General features: G+C 47.8%; 1 protein-coding gene and 1 pseudogene across 1 annotated transcript in view; one reads left to right on the top strand and one right to left on the bottom strand.

Moving 5' to 3' along the window:
- LOC127396186 (uncharacterized) overlaps positions 1-7,735 on the top strand; it is a 122,089-nt pseudogene extending 114,354 nt beyond the window's left edge.
- The window catches only part of LOC127396196 (zinc finger protein 850-like), a 183,446-nt gene that overhangs the window by 148,107 nt on the left and 10,497 nt on the right, over positions 1-24,842 (bottom strand). The gene's annotated exons all lie outside the window — the stretch shown is intronic.

Here is a 24,842-nt window from a genome sequence, read left to right on the forward strand (position 1 = left end):
TATATATATGTGATTATACAAAGGTGTGGGTAGAAGCCTCTCGCCTCCCCCCACCCCCAGCAACTCCCACAGCACTCCCCTCAGACGAGACAATCCCGAGGAATCCCGGAGCTGCTGCTGGAGAAAGGCAGAGAGTTACGAGGGTCAGGAGGGCTTGAGGTTGACAGGTCGATGATGATGGGCAGATGGTGTTTTCCCAGACGCCGACCACAAACAGAAGAGAGAGAGAGAGGGAGAGAGAGAGAGAGAGAAGAAGGAAGGGAGAGAGAGAGGAAGGAAGGCAGAGAGGGAAGCAGGAAGGAAGGCAGAGAGGGAAGCAGGAAGGAAGTAAGTTTTCTTCTGTCATCTCCAACCTTCCCCCTGAGCCTACGTAGATATATGGGATGGAATATCTCTGGCCAGTTTTGCAGTTTGTCTAACCCAGCCTCCAACGAGGGGGCCACAGATCCCCCTGCAGTGTCTGAGCCAGCAGAGCAAAGGCACGACCTTGAGGGCCCAGCAATTATAAAAACATTCCAGTGTCTTATCAACCGAGCAGAACACGCAGTTGCTAGTTGAAGAAAGCTCACCGAAAAAAAACAAAAAAAAAGAATCAGCAAAAGAAAAACTGGCTTCATCCTGGCTCAAACCAGGACACTTGCCTAACCTCTTCCTGTTTTTCCCCTGCTATTAACAAATCATCTACATATTGTATTAGTGCTACATTTTTCTCTACTTCAAATGACTCCAGCAACTGTTCTAAAGCTTGTCCAAACAAATTAGGGGACCCAGTAAATCCCTGAGGTAAGACAGTCCACCTTAATTGTTGTTTACAGTTGGTTTCCAGATCTTCCCACTCAAAGGCAAAATAATCTCTACAGTTTTCTTTCAATGGACAAGCCCAAAAAGCATCCTTTAAATCTATTGCACGATACGATTTGCAGTCAGGAGAGAGTTTGTTCAATAGAGTATATGGATTTGCCACAACCAGGAATCGAGTGACCATTCTTCTGTTCACTTCCTGTAGGTCCTGCACTCGCAGATATGAGCCATCTGTTTTCTTCACTGGTAGTATTGGGGTATTATGTGGGGACATACATTATGTGGGGTTCAATATGCCTTGTGCTAATAATCACCTAATTACAGGCTGTAATCCCCTTAGACCCTCCTGAGAGATGGGATATTGTTTCACCCTTATCGGGTCTTCAGGGTCTCTTATTGAAACCTCAAGAGGTTTTATATCTAATTTTCCTACAGAATCAGGAGTATACCATACTTCAGGGTTTATTTTTGCTTCATCCTCAACAGTAAGAACACATAGTCTTACTTGTGACTTCTGTTCCTTAATTTCCAAATTGACTTCTAAATCTACCATTAAATCCCTTCCCAATAAATTATACTCTGCCTCAGGGACTAGCAGGAAGGTCCCTACTGCAAATTTTGTAGGTGTTTCTATCTCTACTCCTTTTATGATGGGCACTTTAAAGGGTTCTCCTTTAGCTCCAATAACTTGTGTAGTTTCTGGGGATGAAGAACATCCCCATGGTATTTGTTGTACTGTTGATTTTTCTGCTCCAGAGTCCACTAAGAACTCAAATTCCTGTCACTGGGGACCCAATTTTAATTTTATCAAGGGCTCTGAACTTCGCGAGGTCCCCAGCAAATAGAGCCCCTGACCCCGCTAATCCTCTTTAAACACTTGCTCATCCTGCAAACGTTTCCTACAATACTTTTTCATATGTCCCTTCTTACGGCAATAGAAGCATTCCACATTCCCTAACACATGTCTCAACATTTCAGGTCCATATTGAGTCTCTTGAAATCTTTCTCCCACTTCCTGTGAATTCTTTCTCCTTTCATGTTCCCTTCCTTCCTTATGCCCTTCTCTTACTTCTGTTACCAATATTCTTGCCTGTTTCCTTTGACTCTCTTCCTCTCGCCTCACATACACTTTCTGAGCTTCTCACAATAACTCATCCAAACCCTTTTCTTGCCAATCCTCAGTTCTTTCCAATTTCTTTCGAATATCTGCCCAAGATTTGGCTACAAATTGTGTTTTTAATAAAGCCTGTCCCACAGGTGTGTCAGGATCTAGTCCTGAGTAAAGCTGCAAACCTTTTCTTAGCCTTTCTAGCCACTCTGTGGGGGTTTCATCTTTCTTCTGATGTTCACCGAAAGCTTTACTGATATTCTGATCTCTTGGAACTGATTCCCGGATTCCCTGGATAATCATATCTCTTAAATCTTCCATGTTAGTTAGATGTGCTGGATTTTGATTGTCCCAATTGGGCCATTGTAAAGGCCTGACACATCGCGGGGACTTGCTGAGTAAAACGGTTCAGTGGGCTGCTGAGACATCTCTTTAGTCCAGCAATAAATCCTGCTAAACTCATAGATGTCTCAAGACAAACACCAGACATCCCAAGTGTCTAAATACACTGTTTCTCTCTTGGATTGTTCAAGACAAGCACCATATATCCCAAATGTCACAATGTCTCATCCAACATCTGGGACTATCATACTTCCTACAGGCCACGATCAAGGGGTGAACCGGAGTGTATAAATTCTACTCTCAAGCAACAACTTGAATAAAAATCTTGGCCTCTTATCTAGGTTTGAGCCAGAATGAAGCCAATTTTTCTTCTACTTACCATGGGAGTTGCTGAGTGTGGGGGGAGGCAAGAGGGTTTTGCACATTCCTGAACAAGCCTGTGTAGAATTGCACATATTTATTTTATCATTTCTGTTAAATTAAAGCTGTCTAGTTTAGTTTTCAATCCAGAAACGCCTCTCTCCCTCGCTCCTTCCCTACCTGGGTGGGAGGGGGAGGGGATCCAGAGCGTTATTGTCGCTGGTTCAGTTGCCGATCCTGAGTCAAACCGTGTCACCCTTCACCGAACAAGGTCCCTGTTTGGAAGCAAAGGATGTGGGCTCAGCTAAAGCTCACCAGAAAAATCTCTCTCCAACCACCACAAAGGGGCACCAGAGACCATCTAAACGCTCCTGGGAGGGTTTTGAATCATCTCTTGTGCAGGCGCAGAGAAACATTGTGATCATTTGGAAGAAACGTTTTCCATGTTCCGAGGCGATCATGAACATGTCGTAGGTCTAGATCAGCCAGATGTGGTGAATAAGATTCACGCAGGACTCTGGAAGCTGTTCTGCAGACATGCAGCCCTGCACTGAAGAATGCTGCTTTCTTGAGCTCCAAAAAAGGTCTGAGAGAGTTTTCTTTGGCCGGAATTTACGGTATCAATGGGATGAAATTCTGGGGTTGGAAGGAGACAGAGATAGGGTGGAGTTCTGGGTTTCCTGACGTTGGATCGGTGCCACCGAGGAGGGACGTATCCACTCCCAGCTCAACGACACGACTGATGTCCCTCCTATGACAAAAGCCCACCTGGTTTCGAAACAGTTTTCTGTCACTGCGCACAAACGTGAAGCCTTGTACAGCCATGTTCACAAAGGGACACACACACACACGTGTATTACCCTCCTCCCTCCCCCAAACTTCCAACTCCTCCCCCCGGACACCCCAAACCCCTCCCAGGCCCCGCCCCCCTCGGCCCCGCCCCTTCATTTCCTGCCCTTCCCACCATCGCGCTGCAGCTCCCGGCAGGTTTCGCTCCGCAGCCGGGACCCCCCAGTTGGTGCCCGAGAGAGCATCGCCCCCCGGGCTGGGCTGTGCCCCCCCTGCAGGTACCGGGGGTGGGGAGTGAGGGGGAGATTATCCCAATACTCCACACATCGTGCGAGCACCCCAGTCCGGGGGGAGGGGCGGTGTGGGGTCGTTGAGGTACAGGGGGGAACCCGAACTCATCCCCGTGGTGTGGGGGCTGTGATTGTGTCCTGGTTTGGGCCTGACCCACCACAAGGAACCAGGCGGCTGCTCACTCACCCCCCCTGCCCTCCCTCTGTGGGATGGGGAGGACAAGAACCAAGTAGAAGCCTCTGGGTCGAGACAAGGACAGGGAGGGTTCGCTCACCCCTTATGGCCACGGGCACAACGGACTCAACTTGGGGAAAAAATCAATTCGATTTATCACTAGTCAAATGCAAACAGGACAAGAAGCAGAGCTAAAACACGTCGCCCCACCCCTCCCTTCCCTGCTTTCCGGCCCCAAATTCCTTTGTTCCCCGTTTCTGTCCCTGCTCCCCCCAGCGGCACAGGGGGACAGGGAAGGGGCTTTCTGGCCAGTTGGTCACTCGCTGTTTTCAGCTGCTCCTTCCCCGTCCTGGGGAGGACTCCTCACAGCCTTCCCCTGCTCCAGCGCGGGGTCCCTGCCACGGGAGAGAGTCCTTCACCAACCCTCCAACACGAGTCCCTCCCTGTTCCCCCTCAGGAACAGACGCTGCAGCGTGGGCTGCCCACAGAGCCACGGGCTTCTTTGGGCTCCACGGGCTCCTCTGCAGCTCCACGGGGGCAGGTCCACATCTGTGCCACCGTGGCCCTTCATGGGCTGCAGGGGAAACTCTGCTCGGGCACCTCCTCCCCCTCCTTCCTCCCCGGCCTTGGTATCTCTGCTCCAGCGCTGCTCCCACCGCTGCTCTCATTGGTCTCCACAGAGTTCTCCACCTCCCCCTCTCCCCTGCTCTCAGGTTTCCCCTCCTTTCCTATCTCAGTGGCAGAGGCCCATCCATGGACTCTGATGCCTCGTCCTTGGGCCAGAGCTGTAGCTGCAGTTTTTGGAGTTTGGGGGAGCTTTTAATCTTATTACATGAGCCACCCCTGGGCCACTCCCTCACTAACAACACCCACTCCAAACCGAACCATCACGTCACAGACATCTAAGAGTCGTGCTGTCCCACAGATTGACACCTACTTCACCGCAGGAGTGGGGGGACTGCAATGGGAGGATTCCCAAATTATGTCATAGAAGGTGGGTGCAGTGGCACGAACCCAACTCATCCCAGGAGCGGCTGAGACCCCCAGCACTCTCCAAAGACCCCTCACCCAGTGTTCCCTCACCTCGCTGTTTTGAGGTGTCTGTGTAGCCCCTAAAACCCAGTTAAGGATAGGGAGAGTGCCCAATTCCATGGGTTGCCCGCTCATTTCTCCTTGCACCCCATTTTCTCCCAGAGCAGGTTTGATGTCCTCCCCCCACTGAAAAACCAGGAAGTGCGCTGAGGGCAGACACCACTTGAACCAAAATTCATCTTTATTGACCCACTGTTGGATCCATCAGAGTGAAAACACCTCTGGGTGCCTCAAAAGCATGAGAGCTTTTGGTCATGGCTCAACCTTGATGAAATACTGAATTCACGTGGGAGAAGAGCTTGCTCTTACTGAGGAACGCAGGAAAGGGTCGTGATCCACCCGGCCCATCTCCACTCATCCATCGTTTTGAGTGGCCCTATAGGTGTGGCCCTGTTGGAGCCACCTCCTGTCTGGTCCCACGGTGAAACCCTCGCTCCGGTGCCATGTCCCACAGCTGCCACGACTGTGGGAAAACTTTTAACAGAAGATCAAATTTAACCCGGCATGAGCGAATCCACACGGGTGAGAGACCCTTCAGGTTTCTTGAATGCAGGAAGGGCTTTATGGACAACTCCAGTTTAATCCAGCACCAGCAAATCCACACAGGCAAGAGACCCTTCAGGTGTCTGGAGTGTGGGAAGTGTTTTACTTACAACTACAATTTAACCCAGCACCAGCGAATCCACACAGGAGAGAAACCCTATACTTGTCCCCACTGCCAGAAAAGCTTCAGACACAGCTCTAACTTGTGGAGACATCAACAGCTCCATACAAATGACCAACCCTGTATCTGCTCCCAGGGCGAGAAGAGGTCCTACGACTGCTATCGCTGCAGGAAAGATATTCTCAACAGATCATCTACAACCCAGAACCACCAACTCCAAACAGGTGAAAGAACCTTCAGGTGTCTGGAGTGTGGGAAGAGCTTTGGTGACAATTCCACATTAACTAAACACCGCCAGATCCACACAGGTGAGAAGTCCTACAAGTGTCTTCAGTGTGGGAGGAGCTTCGGTAGCAGTGGCTCTTGGATCCGTCATCAACGTGTCCACACTGGGGAAAAACCCTACGTGTGTCCCAAATGTGGGAAGAGATTCACTTGCAGCTCAGGCCTCAGCTCTCATCTCCGGGTCCACACAGGTGAACGTCCCTACACGTGTCCTGATTGCGGGAAGAGCTTTGCCAGGAGCTCTGCGCTCATCGATCATCATCGCATCCACACGGGAGAGAAACCCTACACGTGTCTCCAGTGCCAGAAGAGCTTCAGTCAACGCTCCAACTTGCGGAAACATCAACGGCTTCATACAAATGACCAACCCTGTAGCTGCTCCCACAACTGCAGGAAAGATTTTCTCAGCAGATCACCTATAACCCAGAATCAGAGACTCCAAATGGGCGAGAGACCCTTCAGGTGTCTGGAGTGTGGGAAGAGTTTTCTTAACAAATGCACCTTAACCTGGCACCAGGAAATCCACACAGGTGGGAAACCTTTCAGATGTCTGGAGCATGGGAAGAGCTTTGCCAAGAGCTCTTTGCTCATCTGCCATCAACGCATCCACACAGGGAGAAACCCTACACATGTCCCCAGTGCCGGAAGAGCTTCAGCACCATGTCCAAAATGTGGAAACATCAACGGCTCCATACAGATGACTGACCCTCTAGCTGTTCCCAAGCAAGAAGAGGTCCTACTACTGCCACCACTGCAGGAAAGATTTTCTCAGCAGATGATCATCTATAAGCAAGCACCAGCCACTCTAAATGGGCAAGAGACCCTTCAGGTGTCTGGAGTGTGGGAAGAGCCTTGCCAAGAGCTCTACAGTCATTGAGCATCAACACACCCACACAGGAGAGAAACTGTGTCCCCAGTCCCAGAAGAGCTTCAGAGACCACGCTGCCATGATGAGACATCAATGATGCCATATGGGTAAACAACCCTCTAGCTGCTCCCAATGTGAGAAGAGGTTTTACTAGAGATGGGATCTTATCCATCGTGTCCACATCCACCTCAGGGATCACCGAGAATGAAGGGGGACATTTAAGCTCATCATTTTCCAAAAATCTGTCCCACCAATGATTCTTTCTGCACTTTCTCATGGACCATAAAATGGCATCAGCTCAGGAACCACTTAAAAGTTAATAAATTAGTTCTTCAATCCTTTGAGGAGCGAAGAGCCTCTCCCCTGGGATGGGTCAATGGGCCTGATCCTCTCTTCTTTCCCCAGGCAGGCACACCTCCTTGGGTGAGATATCGTGACTTTCACGTTTTGGGGAGGGGTGAAAGAATCCCTGGGTGCGTTATGTATTGTGTACTTTGTGTTGCTATTGCTGCAAGATTAACCCCTGTCAGGGCAGTTTTATAGTCAGTGCAGTTACCAAGGATCGTCTGCACCTTGTTCTGTCTGTGGCCTTAATTAATCACCTCACATTTCCATCTCACTGCTTTGGATTTGACACATGGATAATCCACTCATGCAGACTCACTTGAGCACAGTGGGACAGACAAACCTTAAGAGCTGGTACACATCAACACTCTCCTGGTTTGAGCCAGGGTGAAGACACTTCTCTTTTTACTGAATTTTTTCCTTCAGGGAGCTCTCTTGTAAGCAGCCACTTGCTGAAACTTGCAAGTTTTCCAGCTGCTGGACTGATAACGCTTGAATGTTTGTAGATGCTACCAAAAGACCAAAGACATTTTGCTCCACTTATCAGATTTATGGATTTGGCCACTAAAGGAGCAGAAAAGTCATACCTACAAACCCTCCCACAGGGAGGAGTGGACTAGATGGACAACAAAGTTGGCCAGAGATATTCCATTCATAGATATCTACCTAGGGCTTGGTGTAAGGTCAGGGATCACAGAAGACAACTTCCTTCTTGCTTCTTCTCCCCTTCTCTACTGTCCAAGGATGTCTTCCAGGGAAGACTCATCCATCCATCCATCCATCCATCCATCCATCCATCCATCCATCCATCCATCCATCCCCATTGATCCCCAGGCTCGTGCACTCCTGACCCTCATCACTCTCCCTTCAGCTCCTGGCTGCTCTGCCCTCTCTCCAGCAGCTCTGGGACATTTCGGGGCTGCTCACAGCTCAGGAGATGCTGGGGGAGCTGCTGGGGGTGGGGGGAGGCAAGAGGGGTTTGCACATTCCTGAACACACCTGTGTAGAATTGTCCATATTTATTTTATCACTAGTGTTTAATTAAAGCTGTCTAGTTTAGTTTTTGATTAAGAAAGTCTCTCTCCCTCATTCTCTCTCTCCTTCCCTACCTGGGTGGGAGGGGGAGGGGATCCAGAGCGTTATTGTCGCTGGTTCAGTTGCCGATCCTGAGTCAAACCGTGTCACCCTTCACCGAACAAGGTCCCTGTTTGGGAGAAAAGGATGTGGGTTCAGCTAAAGCTCACCAGAAAAATCTCTCTCCAACCACCAGAAAGGGGCACCAGAGACCATCTAGACGCTCCTGGGAGGGTTTTGAATCATCTCTTGTGCAGGTGCAGAGAAACATTGTGATCATTTGGAAGAAATGTTTTCCATGTTCCGAGGCGCTCATGAACATGTCGTAGGTCTAGATCAGCCAGATGTGGTGAGTAAGATTCATGCAGGACTCTGGAAGCTGTTCTGCAGACATGCAGCTCTGCACTGAAGAATGCTGCTTTCTTGAGCTCCAAAAAAGGTCTGAGAGAGTTTTCTTTGGCTGTATTTTATGGAATTAAAGAGATGGAACTCTTGGGTTGGGGAAGACGGTGATAAGGTGGAATTTTGGGGTTGGAGAGGGTCAGGGATAGGGTGGAATTCTAGGCTCTCTGAGGTTGGATAAGCATCACTGAGGAGGGATATGTGCCCTCCCCTCTATGACACAAACCTGATGTCCCTCCCATGACACAATCCCACCTGGTTTTGCAAGAATTTTATGTCAGTGCGCTCTAATGTACACACATGTAGACACAACCACACACGTATGTGTATCGTCTCCTCAACCCCAAAAATTCCAACCCCTCTCGTGGACACCACACCTCGCAGGCCCCGCCCCTGCACAACCCCGCCCTGCCGCTTCTGTTCTGCTCTTCCAGCGGTCTCGCTGCAGCTCGAAGGAGGTCTTGCTTCGAAACCGTGCCCCTCCAGTTTGTAACGGACAGAACATCGCCCCCTCCACGGCCTGGGCTATGCCCCCGGTGCAGGTACCGGTGCGAGGGTGTGAGGGGGCATTATCCCTATACCCGCACACTGGGTGTGAGGACCCCAATCCGAGGGGGGATGGTGGGTACTGTGGTACAAGGGGGGACCCAAACTCATTCCAGAGGTTTGGGGGCTGTGATTGTGCCCTGGTTTGGGCCTGACCCACCACAAGGAACCAGGCGGCTGCTCACTCACCCCCCGTGTCCTCCCTCTGTGGGATGGGGAGGACAAGAACCAAGTAGAAGCCTCTGGGTCGAGACAAGGACAGGGAGGGTTCGCTCACCCATTATGGTCACGGGCAAAACAGACTCAATTTGGGGAAAAATCAATTTGATGTATCACTCACGGGATGCAAACAGAACAAAAAGCAGAGCTCAAACACCTCACCCCACTCCTCCCTGCTTCCCGGCCCCAAATTACTTTGTTCCCCTTTTCTCTGCCTCCTCCCCCCAGCGGCACAGCTCCTCTGCTCTCAGGTTTCCCCTCCTTTCATATCTCAGTTGCAGAGGCCCATCCATGGTGTCAGATGCCTCAGCCTTGGCCAGAGCATTGGCTGCAGTTTTTGTAGCTAGGAGAGCTTTTCATCTTCTTCCTGTGGCCACCCCAGCTACCAACACCTACACCAAACCCAACCAGCACATCATAGACATCTACAAGGTCTGTTGTCCCACAGGGAGACTCCAAAGTCACCCAAGGAGGGGTTGGGGCTGCAATGAAGAAGGATGCCCAAATTATCTTATGCAGGGTGCATGCAATTGCAGGAGCTCAACTCATCCCTGGAGTGGCTGAGACCCCCAGTACACCCTAGAGCCCTCACACCCACTGTTGCCTCACTTTGCTGTTTTGAGGTGCCAGTGTAGCCCTCAAAGCCCTCCAGATGGGGAGAGTGTCCACCTGCATGGGTAACGTGTCCCCCCGATTTCACCCCGCACCCCATTTTTTCCCAGAGCAGGTTTGATGTGCCCCCCACCACCACTGAAAACCCTGGAAGTGCCCTGATCATGGCCACAGCTTGAACCAGAATTCACCTTGGCCCATTGCAGGATCCATCTGGGTGCCCTGGGGGCAGGAGAGCTTTTGGTCATGGCTCAGCCTTGGTGAAATGTCATCCAATCCATGTGGGAGATGACCTTGTTGGTGGTGTGGGATGCAGGAACAAGTCAGGATCCACCCAGCCAATCTCCACTATCAGGAGGAGATCCTCCCAGCCCAATCTCCAATCATTCATAGGGGCAATCGGCCCTAGAGTGGTGGCCCTGTTGGAGCCACCTCGTGTCTGGTTCCATGGTGACACTCTTGCCCCAGTGCCGTGTCCTACGACTGCCACCAGTGTTGGAAAACTTGTAACTTTTAATCAAATTTAACTTGGCACCATTGTATCCACATGGGCAAGAGATCCGTCAGGCATCTGGAGTGCCGAGTTATATACACAGCTAGTATTTAATCCAGTACCAGGAAATCCACACAGGGAAGAGCACTTTCAGGTGTCTGGAGTGTGGGAAGCGCTTTCCCACAAGCACTGAGCCCATCAATCATCATTGCATCCACAGAGGAGAGAGAAGCCCTCCATGTGTCCCCTCTGCTAGAACAGCTTCAGAGACTTCTGCCTTCTGGAAACACTAACAGCTTTGTAAAGATGACTGACCCTGTTGCTGCTCCCAGGGCGAGAAGAGGCCCTATGACAGCCACCACTGCAGGAAAGATTTTCTCAGCAGATCATCTATAACCCAGAACCAGCAACTTCAAATGGGTGAGAGACCCTTCAGGTATCTGGAATGCAGGAAGGTCTTTGTCTGCAATTCCTCATGAACTGGGCACTGCCAGATTCACAAGGGTGAGAAGCTCTCCAAGTGTCCTGAGTGTGGGAAATGCTTCAGCACTAGTGGTGGGTTGAGGCATCACCCACGTGTTTACACCAGAGAAAAACTCTTCACATGTCACCAGTGTGGTAAGAGCTTTGTAATATTAACCCCTGTTATAGCGCTGTTGTAGTCAGTACAGTTACCAAGGCCCATCTCCACCTTGTTCTCTCTGTTGACTTAATGAATCACCTCACATTTCCATCTCACTACTTTGGATTTGCCACTTGGTTAATGCACTCTCATGCAGCCTCACTTGAGCACACTGGGACAGACAAATATTTTGTGGTCATAAACACACCTGATCCTTTAGTCATAAACGGATGATGAACACTTGGGAGGTCAGACTGCAGCCCAAGCCCCCCAGTGCCCAGTACAGGTGGCTTATTGGAGAGCAAGGGGCTGTAGTCTGAAACCCTGTGGCTTCAAAGGAGGGTCCCCCTCTCCCATACATCCCTGTCACTCATACACAGACACAGAGACACACACAGCTCAAGGCATTTTGCCTTCTCAAGACAGATGCCTACTAAAGTCCAAGAAGAACCTTACCTGGGTAAGTGCCAGAGTGCTCATTGTCCTCCTGATTTTCCATCTCAAAGCAGCCATTTCACATCCTCTTATCTCCAGGCTGGCATGGCCTTTGTGCTGAGGTTGGGTCCAGCCACCAGGGTGGGATGTGTCCCCTCCCCACTCCCGCAACATGAGCCTGATGTTTCCCCCAACACACAAGCCTGATGTCCACCTCATGACTCAAGCCCACCTCGTTTTGAAATGGTTGTGTGTGGATGTGCACACATGTTCAGTTGAGCACAGTGGGACAGACAAACCTTAAGAGCTGGTACACATCAACACTCTCCTGGTTTGAGCCAGGGTGAAGCCACTTCTCTTTTTACTGATTTTTTCCTTCAGGGAGCTCTCTTGTAAGCAGCCACTTGCTGAAGCTTGCAAGTTTTCCAGCTGCTGGACTGATGTCGCTATCCTGCACAGCAGCTGCACCTTTTGTCTGGCAGGACCTGTGAAAAGGTTTAAAAGTTAATCCCAGAAGGTGAAATTAAGACAGAAACGAGGTCAGTTGTCACATGCACTTCAAACTTTATTGGAGTTGCACAGAAGTTGGATAGGGTGGATAGGAGAGAAAGAAAAAGACAGGAAAGTGAGGAGAAAGCAGAGTTAGTGAGAATAGCAAGGACAGGGTAGTTCCCACCATGGCCCAGTGATGTCATTGGGTGGGGAAGATCTTTGCTGCATTGATAGTGTCACAGGTTTTTATAGTTACAGTTCTTGAGCTCAGCCCCTCCTCTGTGTACATGTGCCTTGTGTCTCTGAGGTGGTCTTCAGAGGGAAGCTCACACGATGACTTCCTCCTGATAGTCATAGAATACTCATTAGTAGACTAAATAGAAATAATAGCCTAATAAAAACTTACTAAAATAATTTGGTGTACTATGTTAGCTGAACTGGTTACTTTTAAAACAAAGTGCTTTGTGAAACTATCAGTCGATGCCAAGCATCCTGCAGGTTGTGATAACTTCAGGTCTTTTAAGACACCACCCTGTGGAGCCTACAGACAACATTTATATGGACTCTGACCCACCTGGGCAAGCTACCAGCAGGGACTGGAGACAGGATCAGGAAGAGAGACCAGGACAAAGATGACAAAGGACTAGAATCAACAAAGACCCCCCTCCAGGAGACCCTCGAGCATGCATAATTACTAAGATAGTCAATTCCAGAAAATGAAATGACTATGTAAAAGAATTCTGGGAACTCATTGAAATAAAACTGAATAGACATGTTTTTGGTGTATATTAGTTGGGGTGTTTTGCTAACTCATCGGAGCACTTATGGTGAAGAATCCCGCGGTGCTGCCCAGCGCTGGAATAAAGAATGCCTGCTCAAGAACATCTTGTTTGCTGTTACTGGGTCTTCATCTCAGAATCCTCACCCAGCCGCACCCAGCCTCCCACTTCCAGGGGTTTGGAAGCTCTGAATTTTTATTTCACTCCCCACAAGTCTCAAGCCTCTGGCTGCAGGCACAGGGCTTAGAAGGGCAGGGCGTGGGTACCCAGCTGTGTCCTTCCTTTAGGATTTCAGCACCATCTGGCTCATTTCCATGTCTAGGAGATTAGCCATTGCTTGGTGGCAAGCTTCATTTCCATTCCTAAAGACCCCAACCTGCATTCCAACAATGCTGAGACATGCTGGCTTCTCACATTACCCCGTGGCTCAACAGTGTCCTGAGGTGCTTTTGAGAGAAAAAAAAAATATAGGCTAGAACAGGCAGAAAAAGAGCATCTTTTATAGCACCATCAGTTGATGTTATTACAGATTGTGTATTTGCCACTACATGTTGGAGAGGTTGGATAGGACAGAATAATACAAGGCAAAAATATTTATGTGGCTACTGTGAGAAATGTGGCTACAGTGAGCAGGCCCAAGTGGATCCTTCAGCGAAGCACAGTTTATTTACATTCTTGCAAGAATGGCTGACCTAAGCAAGCAGGCACACCCATAGCCAGGTGAATAACGGTTTATATTCCCTATTCCCGACAAAGTTCCCTCCCCTGTTTCCCCACTAGCCGGGCACTCCAGGGTTTACAGCCTTTCTGACGCTTCTAATGATCCTCTAAGTTTCCCGCCCCTGTTTACACATTCCATTCTAGCAGTTTACTTTTTACCCTTTAAGGTAAAATTTTGACCTTTCTTGCCCCCTTGGCTGTCTTCCCAATTAACAAATCTACTGGTGTCATCCTGCCCTGAGGAGCAAGATAGAAGTGGCTTTGTTAGGTCTTACCTTGGGCCATAAATCCTTCTTCCCCAGATGGAGCCCAATTCACTCCCTCAGTTTCTTGGGCCGTAAACCACTCCTGGTGTCCTTGGAATGTGCAGATATCCTACTTATCTCAAACAAACTATTGTATTTCTAACACTAGGATATATATGTAAAAAACCGAACCCAACACTATGTTTCTAACACTAGAATGCAAAAACAACACTACATTTCATTTCTAACACTACTGCACACAAAACAAGAAAGAGGACCCTTTTCAGGGCTAAGCTATCTGGAAGCCTGGAAAACATCACATTCTCATCCCTTCCATGTCTGAACAGACAAACGAGTGACTTTTCTGAGTTCCTTAGTTTTTTTAACAATCTCCCCATTATCACCATTTTCCAAAAAACAATCTGATAAGTTTAATATTACACACACTACTTCCTCTTCTGCCAATAAGTAATCCAAAACCACACAATGCTGGAAGATAGCCTTTTTCATTGACTTTTCAGTTGGATCTTTGCCCACAGTCATATCATTTCGTCTCTTAAGCACTACACACCATTTTTGTCCGGGGAAAAGAAAGAACAGTGGGCAAATATACCCCACATACTATATCCCACCCTGATTAGCTGATATACATTGATAAGCTTGTCAAAATACACATTTACCAATCTACCATCTACCTATAAAAAAGAACAGGAGAAAATCCATATCGACTTCTCCAGTGAGACTGAGGTTAAAAGGAGGGTCTAATACTTCCCCTAGAGAAGGCATATCCACTGAAACTGGCTGTCCTGGGTAATGGAGCACATTTACAGGGTCCTTAGTCGCCCTTTTCCTGCAGAGTAGTCATGAAGGCTTAGGACAACACAGGAAGTCATGGGCATCCAGTTACTCCCCAGATAAATACTAAGGATGCAACATAATATGATGTTAATAACCCTCAAATGCCAAACATCAGAATAAAACACACTGCCGTGCTTAAAAGTAAGGTGTTGGTATTCAGTGCCTGTCAGCCGGCTTACAGTTGTAAGCCGGCACTCCACTGGCCCTTTGGCTTTTTAACTGGCCAGGCAGAGTTAAAAAGCAAAGTGCACACAAGTGATAATAAGTCTGTTACCACCCCGACCACTTGTCTTCAACGGGCTTGAAGAGCAGGACTCTGTCTCCTCATTCACTCAAACACCAGATTGAGAACCGTGTCCTCCAATCGCATACTTGCCCCCCTTTCACTAAATTAAAACAACCTTTCTTCCTAATGGTGAAACAAAATCCGGAGCTTCCAAACCCCCTTGATTTCTAACCCTCCTCACAGAAGTAGCAGGCTGGGTACTGCTAGGTAAGGATTCTGAGATAAGAACCCCAAAACAACAAGTATTTATGGAGCAGGCATTCTTTATTGCAGCATTGGGGCATCACTGGGGATATCTCCACCATAAGTGCTCCAAGGAGTTTTCAGAACACCTCATCCATAGAACTTTTATTTCCTGGAATTGGCTATCTTTGTAATTATGCATGCTCGAGGGTGTCCTGTGAGGGTCTTCCTTGATTCTAGTCCTTTGTCTTCTTTGTCCTGTCTCCAGTCTCCCCCCTAGCAGATTGCCAGGGTGGGCTGCTGTTGGTGCCACAGGTCTTAGAAGACCTGATGTCATCACAACCCGCAGGATGCTTGACATTAACTGACACAAAGCACATCGTTGAAAAGTAACCATTTCAGATAACTCAGTACAGCAAACTCATAATTGCAGTAAATTTCTACAACTACCAATCCTCCCTTTTTTTTTATGCTTGGTAAAATCCTTTACAAAGATGCTAGATTGTCATATTTCATTACCTTTGGCAAAGCCCAAATTCTTACAGCCAGTTTCTTCAGCTTATACCATAAAAGGCAATTAATGACTGTCAGTAGAATCACAAACACTAACATTATCAAAAGTGGGTGAATGAGAGCATTCCAGGCTCTTTCTGCAGAGACTACTTATCCTGAAAAGACATCCCACCAACAACGGGCAGTTTCAGATTCCATTTGAATGGACAGTCCAGTAAGTTCTTCTTTGCTTATTACTGGCTTAATGATAGATTCAGCCAAAGTTTTTATTTGGCTTCTTCAAATGTTCTCCAAGTTCTTGAGACTGGTTCAATATCTCATTTGATTTCCCCAGAGACAAGCTTGCATAACGTAGGTTCAAGCTTTCATAAGGCCAAAACCTTGCCACCTGTTCCTCTGTATGTGCAAAAAAAATGAAGATGTTCCAAGCCAAGTTTGATGGGTTATATTTTGAAGACACCATACAAACAGAATCACAGAATCACATAATTTTTTGAGTTGGAAGGGACCTTAAAAGATCGCTGAGTTCCAACTCCCCTGCATGGGCAGGGACACCTTCCACTAGAACAGGCTGCTCAGAGCCCCAGCCAACCTGCCCTTGAACACCTCCAGGGATGGAGCCCCCACAACATCTGTGGGCAGTTTGTTCCAGTGTCTGACCACCCTTACACTGAAGAATTTATGCCTGATCTCTAACCTATATCTCTATTATTTCAGCTTATAACCACTACCCCTTGTCTTCTCACTGCAAACCTCTGTAAAAAGACCCTCCCTAGCTTTCCTGTAAGCCACCTTCAGGTACTGGAAGGCCATTATGAAGTCCCCCCAGAGACTTCTCTTTTTCAGACTGAACAAGTCCAACTCCCTCAGCCTGTCCTCATAAGAGAGGTGCTCCAGCCCTTGGATTGGGGTGGTCACTCCATATTCTTCGACTACTGATTGATTGCTGGCTACTAAGCATACATGTCTAGCATTAACCTCTGTAAATATTTCAAACACATTAGGAGGCAGGAAGGTAACAAGCAGGGTTTGTATAACTGGGATGGTTGTCCACACAAAGTACCACCAGTGGTAGTTTCACAAAGGTTCCCCTGACCCAAGAAGACTGTTGGTAAAACTAAACATTTTCACATGGCCTCAGGGTGGGTTCCATTATAGACAGCAATTTTCCTGCACACCACAGGTTATAGCACTGCACAAGGTGTGCATTTCTCCAATGTTTAGGGTGGACCATTGTTCAAAAAGGTTTCTCCACATGAACTCTTTGTTACCCATTAAGTAGGGTACAGACAGTCCAGCCCATACACTTTGTCATTTTTTTCCCCATTATGGGTCTCCCAAGCGTGCTCCTTGTTCATGGAGGTGTTATTGCATTGGTTTTGAAGGAAGCACTCCTTCATCTGTAATGGAGGCCCTATCCCTTTAACTGCACCACGTTTTAGGGGCACCACTTTAGTTACCGATGTGACACTGGTCAGATTTGGGCATAACACAAAGTTCATCCCATGCCATCCCAGCAATTTACCACATCTGGTATAGGGTTGCCATATGGAACAGTTCTCAGAGAAATGGACAGGTGTCCCAGTGTTGTCTTCCCAAGGCTGTTTGCTTCTCAAGGACCAACTAGGAATGAATGTTGCCCTAAACCTGAGCTTCAGCCAGATGTGGTGAGTAAGATTCATGCAGGACTCTGGAAGCTGTTCCGCAGGCACCCAGCCCTGCACTGAAGAATGCTGCTTTCTTGAGCTCCAACACGGCTCTGATTGAGTTTTCATTGGCTGCATTTGATGGTACCAATGGGATGGAATTCTGGGGTTGGAGAGGGGTGATGATAGGATGGAATTCTGGGGTTGCTGAGGTTGGGATGATGTCCCTCCATAACTAAAGCTCACCTGGTTTCTGAAAGGTTTTGAGTCGGTGGGCACACCTGTCCACAAACACAGGTACCATCCCGCCCCCAGAACTTCCAACCCCTCCCCCAGGGTACACCCCGACCACCAGGCCCCGCCCCCACGGCCCCGCCCCACCGCTTTACTTGCCCAACCCTGAACCACAATCGCGCTGCAGCTCCCGGGAGGTTTCGCTCCGCAGCCGGGAGCCCCCGGTTGGTGACCGAGAGAGCATCGCCCCCTCCCCGGGCCGGGCTGTGTCCCCCCGCTGCAGGTACCGGGGGTGGGGGGTGACGGGGCGGTTATCCCATTAACCCCCACTGCGTGCGAGCACCCGAAGTTCTGGGGGGCGGTAGAAAGGGGGACCCGAAGTCATTCTGGGAGTGGGGGATTTGTGATTCCGTCCTGGTTTGGGTCTGACCGACAACAAAGAACCACTTGGCTGCTCATTAATCACTATCACTAATCAAATGCAAGAAGGACAAAAAGCAGAGCTCAAACACCTCACCCCAGCCCTCCCTGCTGCCCGGCCCCAAATTCCTTTGTTCCCCGTTTCTGTCCCTGCTCCCCCCAGCGGCACAGGGGGACAGGGAAGGGGCTTTCCGGCCAGTTGGTCACTCGCTGTTTTCAGCTGCTCCTTCCCCGTCCTGGGGAGGACTCCTCACAGCCTTCCCCTGCTCCAGCGCGGGGTCCCTGCCACGGGAGAGAGTCCTTCACCAACCCTCCAACACGAGTCCCTCCGGAACAGACGCTTCAGTGTGGGCTGCCCAGAGAGCCACGAACTGCTTCAGGCACAGTCACCTCCCCTGGCACGTGCTCCTTCATGACTGCAGGTGACATCTGTGCCACCGTGGCCCTTCACGGGCTGCAGGGGACAGTTGCTATCTCCACACGGGCTGCAGGGGAAACTCTGCTCGGGCATCTCCTTCCCTCTCCTTTCTCCTCGGCCTTGGTATCTCTGCTCCAGCGCTGCTCCCACTGCTGCTCTCATTGGTCTCCACTGAGTTCTCCACCATGGATCATCAGCTCAGGGAGCACTTAATGTCCTATCCTACTTTTTTTTTTTTTTAATCATATTTAGGGTTTTCTTTACCAAAATGAGATGAAAATTAAGTCTTTATCATAGTGACACCCTCATCAAGGGACAAAGCAGATGTGGCAGGAGGGACTCCAGCTGTTTTTCAAAGGGGGGAAAATACCCATAGGGAGAGCTTTAGGGTGAGTTTGTGAGGGGATTTACAAGGAAAAAGGAGCAGTGAGGTGGGATTCGGTCTTTCTTGAGGTGAAAAATGCCTTTTTCCTCTAGGGTGCTGGTTTGGGGAGATTTAGACCCAGGAGTTGTTCTCTGCTCTTCAATTTCCAACTGTGGTGGTTGGAAAATTGGAACACACTCACACACACACAGACACACAACTAATGTGAGGCTCGATACCATTTGTGGGTTGTTTTAGATGTGGGAAAACAGAACTTGGATTTACTTTGTTCAGACTTTATTGGCAGGAGCTGTGCAGAGGATTGAAACAGGGTTGTTGTAATATGTCTAGTTTCTGAGATGCTAAACCTTTAAAATAGCAGTGCTGAGGTAGGCTCTGAAGCTCTGTGCAGATAACCACGAGAATGTCTCTCTAAAGCTAACAGGATTTAATCATGGGAACAAGATGCCCCAGCAAGGAAGACCAAGAAGGACTGGGGCCTTCAGCTGAGTTCACCAAAAGGACAGTTGAAGATGATGAAGTAAACATCCACCAGAGGTCTTCAAGATCACAGAGAGCCAAAAGTGTGTGTGTAGGCTGGACAGTATGATAATGAGTTATCAGGAAAGTCATGTATATGTAAGAGGGGTCTTGGATCTCTAATGAATATGTGTATCTGACTTGTATATACTGTGGGAAGAAAGCCCACCTGGTGTGCCGTTGGGAGTAAAGATCACCTAGGCACCCAGTGCTGCAATAAAGAAGTCCTGCTTATTGGTGGCTCATTGCTCTGTTAACTTCTTTGGGAGGATTTCTCAGAAATACCTCAGAGTTGAAGCTGAGAGACAAGCAATGAGCTGTGGAGCCTGGAGGTGTCTGAAGGTACTTCAAGTGCTAGAGGTACCTCCTGGAGGGGTCTGGGCAGGAGACTCTGCCCCCTGTGGGACTCAGGTGAGTACAATACACCCTGGAAACCCCAGAGATTTTCTCTGAGGGTCTCCTCACTCACTTGGTTCACCATAGGGGTAGACAAGGATCACTGGCATTTTTATAACGGTATTCTTTTGATAATTATGTACTTGGTGACTAGTCCTTCATTTGGTATAAGACCTGCTTTGTTTATTTCTGACCCAAGACAGGTTGGATACTTAGCACGATCTATGTCTTCCAACTTGCTTGGCTTAACTGTTCAAGTTAAGACCCCCTCAGAATTTGGTTTTGGTGTGTGAGTGTGAATTGAGAGAAATGGGACCAAGTCCCGACGCGAGTGTGGAGTTCCAAACCCTGGTCTCGTCACCCTGCAAGAGGAACGGCTGGAGAAGGATGAAGTTCCAGATGTGATACAGTTATTTTGTTTTAATTGCAGCTGCTGTTTGTCTGATATTGTCTTGTCTTGTTGTTTGATATTGTTTTTGTTTTCTTGTAAAAGGTACCTGTAGGATCCTGTGTTATAGAATGGGTGGACAACAGAGTGGGGGAATTTTAAAGAAAGGTCCACTGCAATCTGTTTTGGGTAATTAGAAAGACCTGGATGGTGTTCTGGGAGGCAGTGTTAGTAAAAGGGACCTGATAAAGTATTGTCATCAGTGGTGACCTTTGTATAAGTTGGAGGATGGTGCTAAGTGGCCTAAGAATGGGACGCTGGAGTGTAAGACTGATAGTCATAGGATAGTGGTTACAGCCAAGGACCTCTGTTAACTGTAAGTCATTCTCTCTGAGATCGGTCATTTTTAAGGCTGCTCCGTAAGTCGCAGTTCGTGAGAGCTCCGCAAGGAGGCGTACAAGTGCAGGCACAACTCTGGTTACTGTCAATTGTGCATTTCTATCTGGTTGGTGACTGATACTGTGTGGAAATTGTATTTGTAAGAGGTTCAGCGCACGTGAGTGTCCTTCTGGTTCAGCACAATCTACGAATTATCAAATTTTTCTCAGGCAAGGGCTTGCTCCCAAACTTATTCCAGTCCCCAGAATACATCCTAATGGTGAGCATTTGGTAACGTCACATCCTGCTGAAGAAAGAATATCCATTTTAATAACACAAATGCTAGACACAAGTGAAACAAAAAGACAATATCAGACACAATCTAAACAACACTTAACAGTTACCAGAGACAAGTAAAACAACTAGACTTTTTTTCAGAATACCACCATTAGGCTCTCTCTTTCCCATTTTAGTCAGATCCCAATAAATACACAGAAGCAAAAACCACAGTCCAATGACAAAGTAAGTAACTCAAAATACCAAAATGACCGTAACCAGACTAATCTTAATCAAATCACAAAGATGGAAACTGTAGGCTGGTAGCAAAAGTATAAATTCCTAGTAACTGAGTTAAGCAATCAGGGGACCCCTATTCTAAACTTAAGAGCTTATATGATACGAGGACAGGGGTCACAGTATGGACATTACTCACACAAACAATTATTACAGCTATAGTTAAAAACGTCCCGAAAATAAAATTGACTGCAATAAGGTATTATAATTCAAAGTTCCATTACAAGACCACTTCTTCCCATCTTCCAACTTAAGCAATGGCCACCACCAATTACAGTATTTTATCAAAGTTTTTATCCACAGTTCCACCTGGTGGTCCCCCTATCTCTTTCCAATTGGCTAAAATGCAACCCAATGGACTTAGAAGACTTGATGCTATCACAACCTGCAGGATGCTGAGCATAAATGACGGACAGTTTCACAAAGCACTTTGTTTTAAAAGTAACCCATTCAGCTAACTTAGTACACCAAATTAATTATTTTAGTACATTTTTATTAGGCTATATTTCTATTGAATCTGTTAGCAAGTATCCTATGACTATCAGTAATGTAAATATTCCAGTGTGTCCTGGTTTGAGCCAGGATGAAGCCAGTTTTTCTTTTGCTGATTTTTTTTGTTTTTTTCAGTGAGCTTTCTTCAACTAGCAACTGCGTGTTCTGCTCGGTTGATAAGACACTGGAATGTTTTTATAATTGCTGGGCCCTCAAGGTCGTGCCTTTGCTCTGCCGGCTCAGACACTGCGAGGGGATCTGTGGCCCCCCCGTGGGAGGCTGGGTGAGACAAACAGCAAAACTGGCCAGAGATTCCATCCCATATATCTAAGTAGGCTCAGGGGAAGGTCAGAGATGACATAAGAAAACTTCCTTCCTTCCTTCTTCTCTCTCCCTCTCTTCCGTTCATGGCCGGCGTCCGGAGAGGACACCATCTGCCCATCATCTTCGACCCGTTGACCTCAAGCCCTCGTAACTCTCTGCCTTTCTCCAGCAGAAGCTCCGGGATTCCTCGGAATTGTCTCGTCTGAGGGGAGTGCTGTGGGAGTTGCTGGGGGTGGGGGGAGGCGAGAGGCTTCTACCCACACCTTTGTATAATCACATATGTATTCTCTCATATCACCCATTAGTATTCTAATTAAAGCTGTGCAGTTCAGTTTTCAATCCAGCCAAGTCCCTCTCTTTTTCTCTCTCTCCTTCCTTACCTGGGTGGGAGGGGATCGAGAGCATTGTTGTCAAACTGAGTAAAACAGTGACACAGTGTTATCAGTCCACTAGCTGGAAAACTCGCTGCTAGTTAAAAGAGAGCTCACTGAAGGAAAATTGGCTTCATCCTGACTCAAGCCAGGACAGTAGTCTAGGTCAGAGGTGCACTAAGTTGAGAGAGGAATCCAATGAAAGGTTGGAAGATTTCGTACCCCCACTGCCATTACCCGCACCATTGTCAGAATGATTTGAAACCCCCCTAAGGGAGATGATGGTCCTTGGGAAGAAAAAAAAAAAAAAGAAAAAAAAAGAAAAAAAGGAGAACAAGGATTCCTCTTCTATGGAGAAATCTTCTTCTCTCACTGCCAGAGACTTGGAGCAAACAACCAGTTGGTCAGGTAACGTCAGCACCGCTCAGACAGATAGTGACAGTTGAGGGGCCGGTGAGATTAAAGGTCCCTTTTAACATGAGCTACCAGACCTCGATGTCTGGTAAGAAGTTAAGTATTATCGAGAGGATCCTGTGGGGGTGTCAGAGGGGTTTGAATTAATTCTTAAAAATCAGGACCCTCATTGGAGTGATATCAATTTCATGCTGGATGCTTTGACTGAAAAGAAAAACAGTTGGCCATAAAAACTGCTTAGAGTCAAGTCCAGGCTCAAATAACAGCAGGAACACTCACTGCAAGGGTAGATCAGCCTGTGCCCCTGACAGATCCTAACTGGGATCCAAATAATGGCAGAGACTTGAACGTCAAGAAGATATCAAGAATGGATAAAATTTGGATTAGAAAATGCAATCCCTAAGGCTGTAAATTGCTCAGTGCTTTATGCAGTAAAACAAGGACAGTCTGAGACTCCAACCAGGTTTTCAGATTGGCTGAGTGCAACAATGTCCAAATTGACTACTTTAGATCCCTCTTCAGAGTTGGGACAACAACAGTGAGTGTCATTATTCTTGGGACAAACTACTGGGGATGTAAGAAAGAAGCTGCAAAAAGTAAAAGTCAGACAATAGGGATTTAGAAAAGTTACTTGAAGAAGCGCAGAGAGCTTACCAGAATAGAGAAGTAAATCATAGAAACATAAAATCTTAGAATTGTTAGGGTTGGAAGAGACCTTAAAGATCATCTGGTTTCAACCCCCCTGCCATGGACACTGACATCTCCTGCTAGATCAGTTACTCAGAACCCCATCCAGCCTGGCCTTGAAAACTTCCAGGGATGGGGCTTCTACCACCTCTCTGGGCAACCTGTTCCAGTGTCTCATCAGCCTCATGGTGAAGAACTTCTTCTTAACCTCTAATCTGAATCTACCCACCTCTAGTTTTGATCCATTCCCCTTGTCCTACTACTACCCGACATCCTAAAAAGTCCCTCTCCAGCTTTCTTGTAGGTCCCATTCAGATACTGGAAGGCCACAATGAGGTCTCCTCAGAGCCTTCTCTTCTCCAGACTGAATAACCCCAACTCTCTCAATCTGTCTTCGTAGGAGAGGTGCTCCAGCACTCTGATCATCCTTGTGGCCCTTCTTTCTTGTAATAGGGGCTCCAGAACTGGATGCAGTGCTCCAGTTGGGGTCTCATGAGTGGAGTAGATGGGGAGAATCATCTCCCTTGACCTGCTGGCCATGCTTCTCTTGATGCAGCCCAGGATACAATTGGCTCTCTGGCTCCAACTGCACACAGCTGCCTCATGTTGAGCTTCTTGTCCACCAGTACCCCCAAGTCCTTTTCTTCAGGGCTGCTCTCAAGCCAGTCTTTTCCCAGCCTAGATCAGTGCTTGGGATTGCACTGACTGAGGTGCAAGACCTTGAACTGGGTCTTGTTGAACTTCATGAGATTGGCATGAGCCCACCTGTCCAGCCTGTCAAACAAGAGACACCAGTTGGGAAAGGCAATTGCTGCAGCTCCTGTAGCTGCACGGGGAGTTCAGGAGAACCCCAGACCTCGCAGAGCGGTCGAGAGGGCAGGGGAGTGGCACGACAAGGTGGAAACGCAGCACCACGACGCGCCTGAAGGGCGGGTCAGTGCGCATCTTGTAAAGAAACGGGTCACTGGACCAGGGATTGCCCCACGTAAATCAGCAACAGATCTGGGGAATCTGGGAATCTACCCTAGTGGATCCATTGGTGCAGTAAAGCTGGGGGAAAACGAGAGGGAAACCGAATTTATGGCAGACATCAGTGCATAATTTTCAGTAATAAACCAAGATTTAGTTCCTATTGATACTGGGTTTGTAACAGTACGTGGTGAAATCAGACAACAAGAGAAGGCATCTTTTCCAGGAGCATCGAAATATAAATTGGGTAAACAAATTGGAATTCATCGATTTTTGTACATACCGGGATCTCCTAAACCGTTACGGGAAGGGACTTGCTTGAACTAATGGAAGCAGACATGGTTTTTGAAAAAAGACAAAGAAACCTTAGAAGTTGACGAACAAAACTTAATTAATGTTTGGAGTCCAGCATTGATCCAGAATGAAGTAAGCCTGAAGTCCCTCAGGAATTAATGGACCAGGTGTATCCAGGGGTTTGGGATACAGAAACACCTGGAAGAGCAAAGAATGCCTCCCCAGTAGTAGTAGAACTGAAACCAGATGTGAGCCTGGTGAAAATTCGGCAATTTCCTTTGAAACTGGAACATAGAGAAGGAGTTTTAAACATAATTGACATGTTTTTAAGCAATG

Source organism: Apus apus, unplaced genomic scaffold (genome assembly GCF_020740795.1).
Source record: "Apus apus isolate bApuApu2 unplaced genomic scaffold, bApuApu2.pri.cur manual_scaffold_30_ctg1, whole genome shotgun sequence".
Classification (NCBI taxonomy): Eukaryota; Metazoa; Chordata; class Aves; order Apodiformes; family Apodidae; genus Apus; species Apus apus.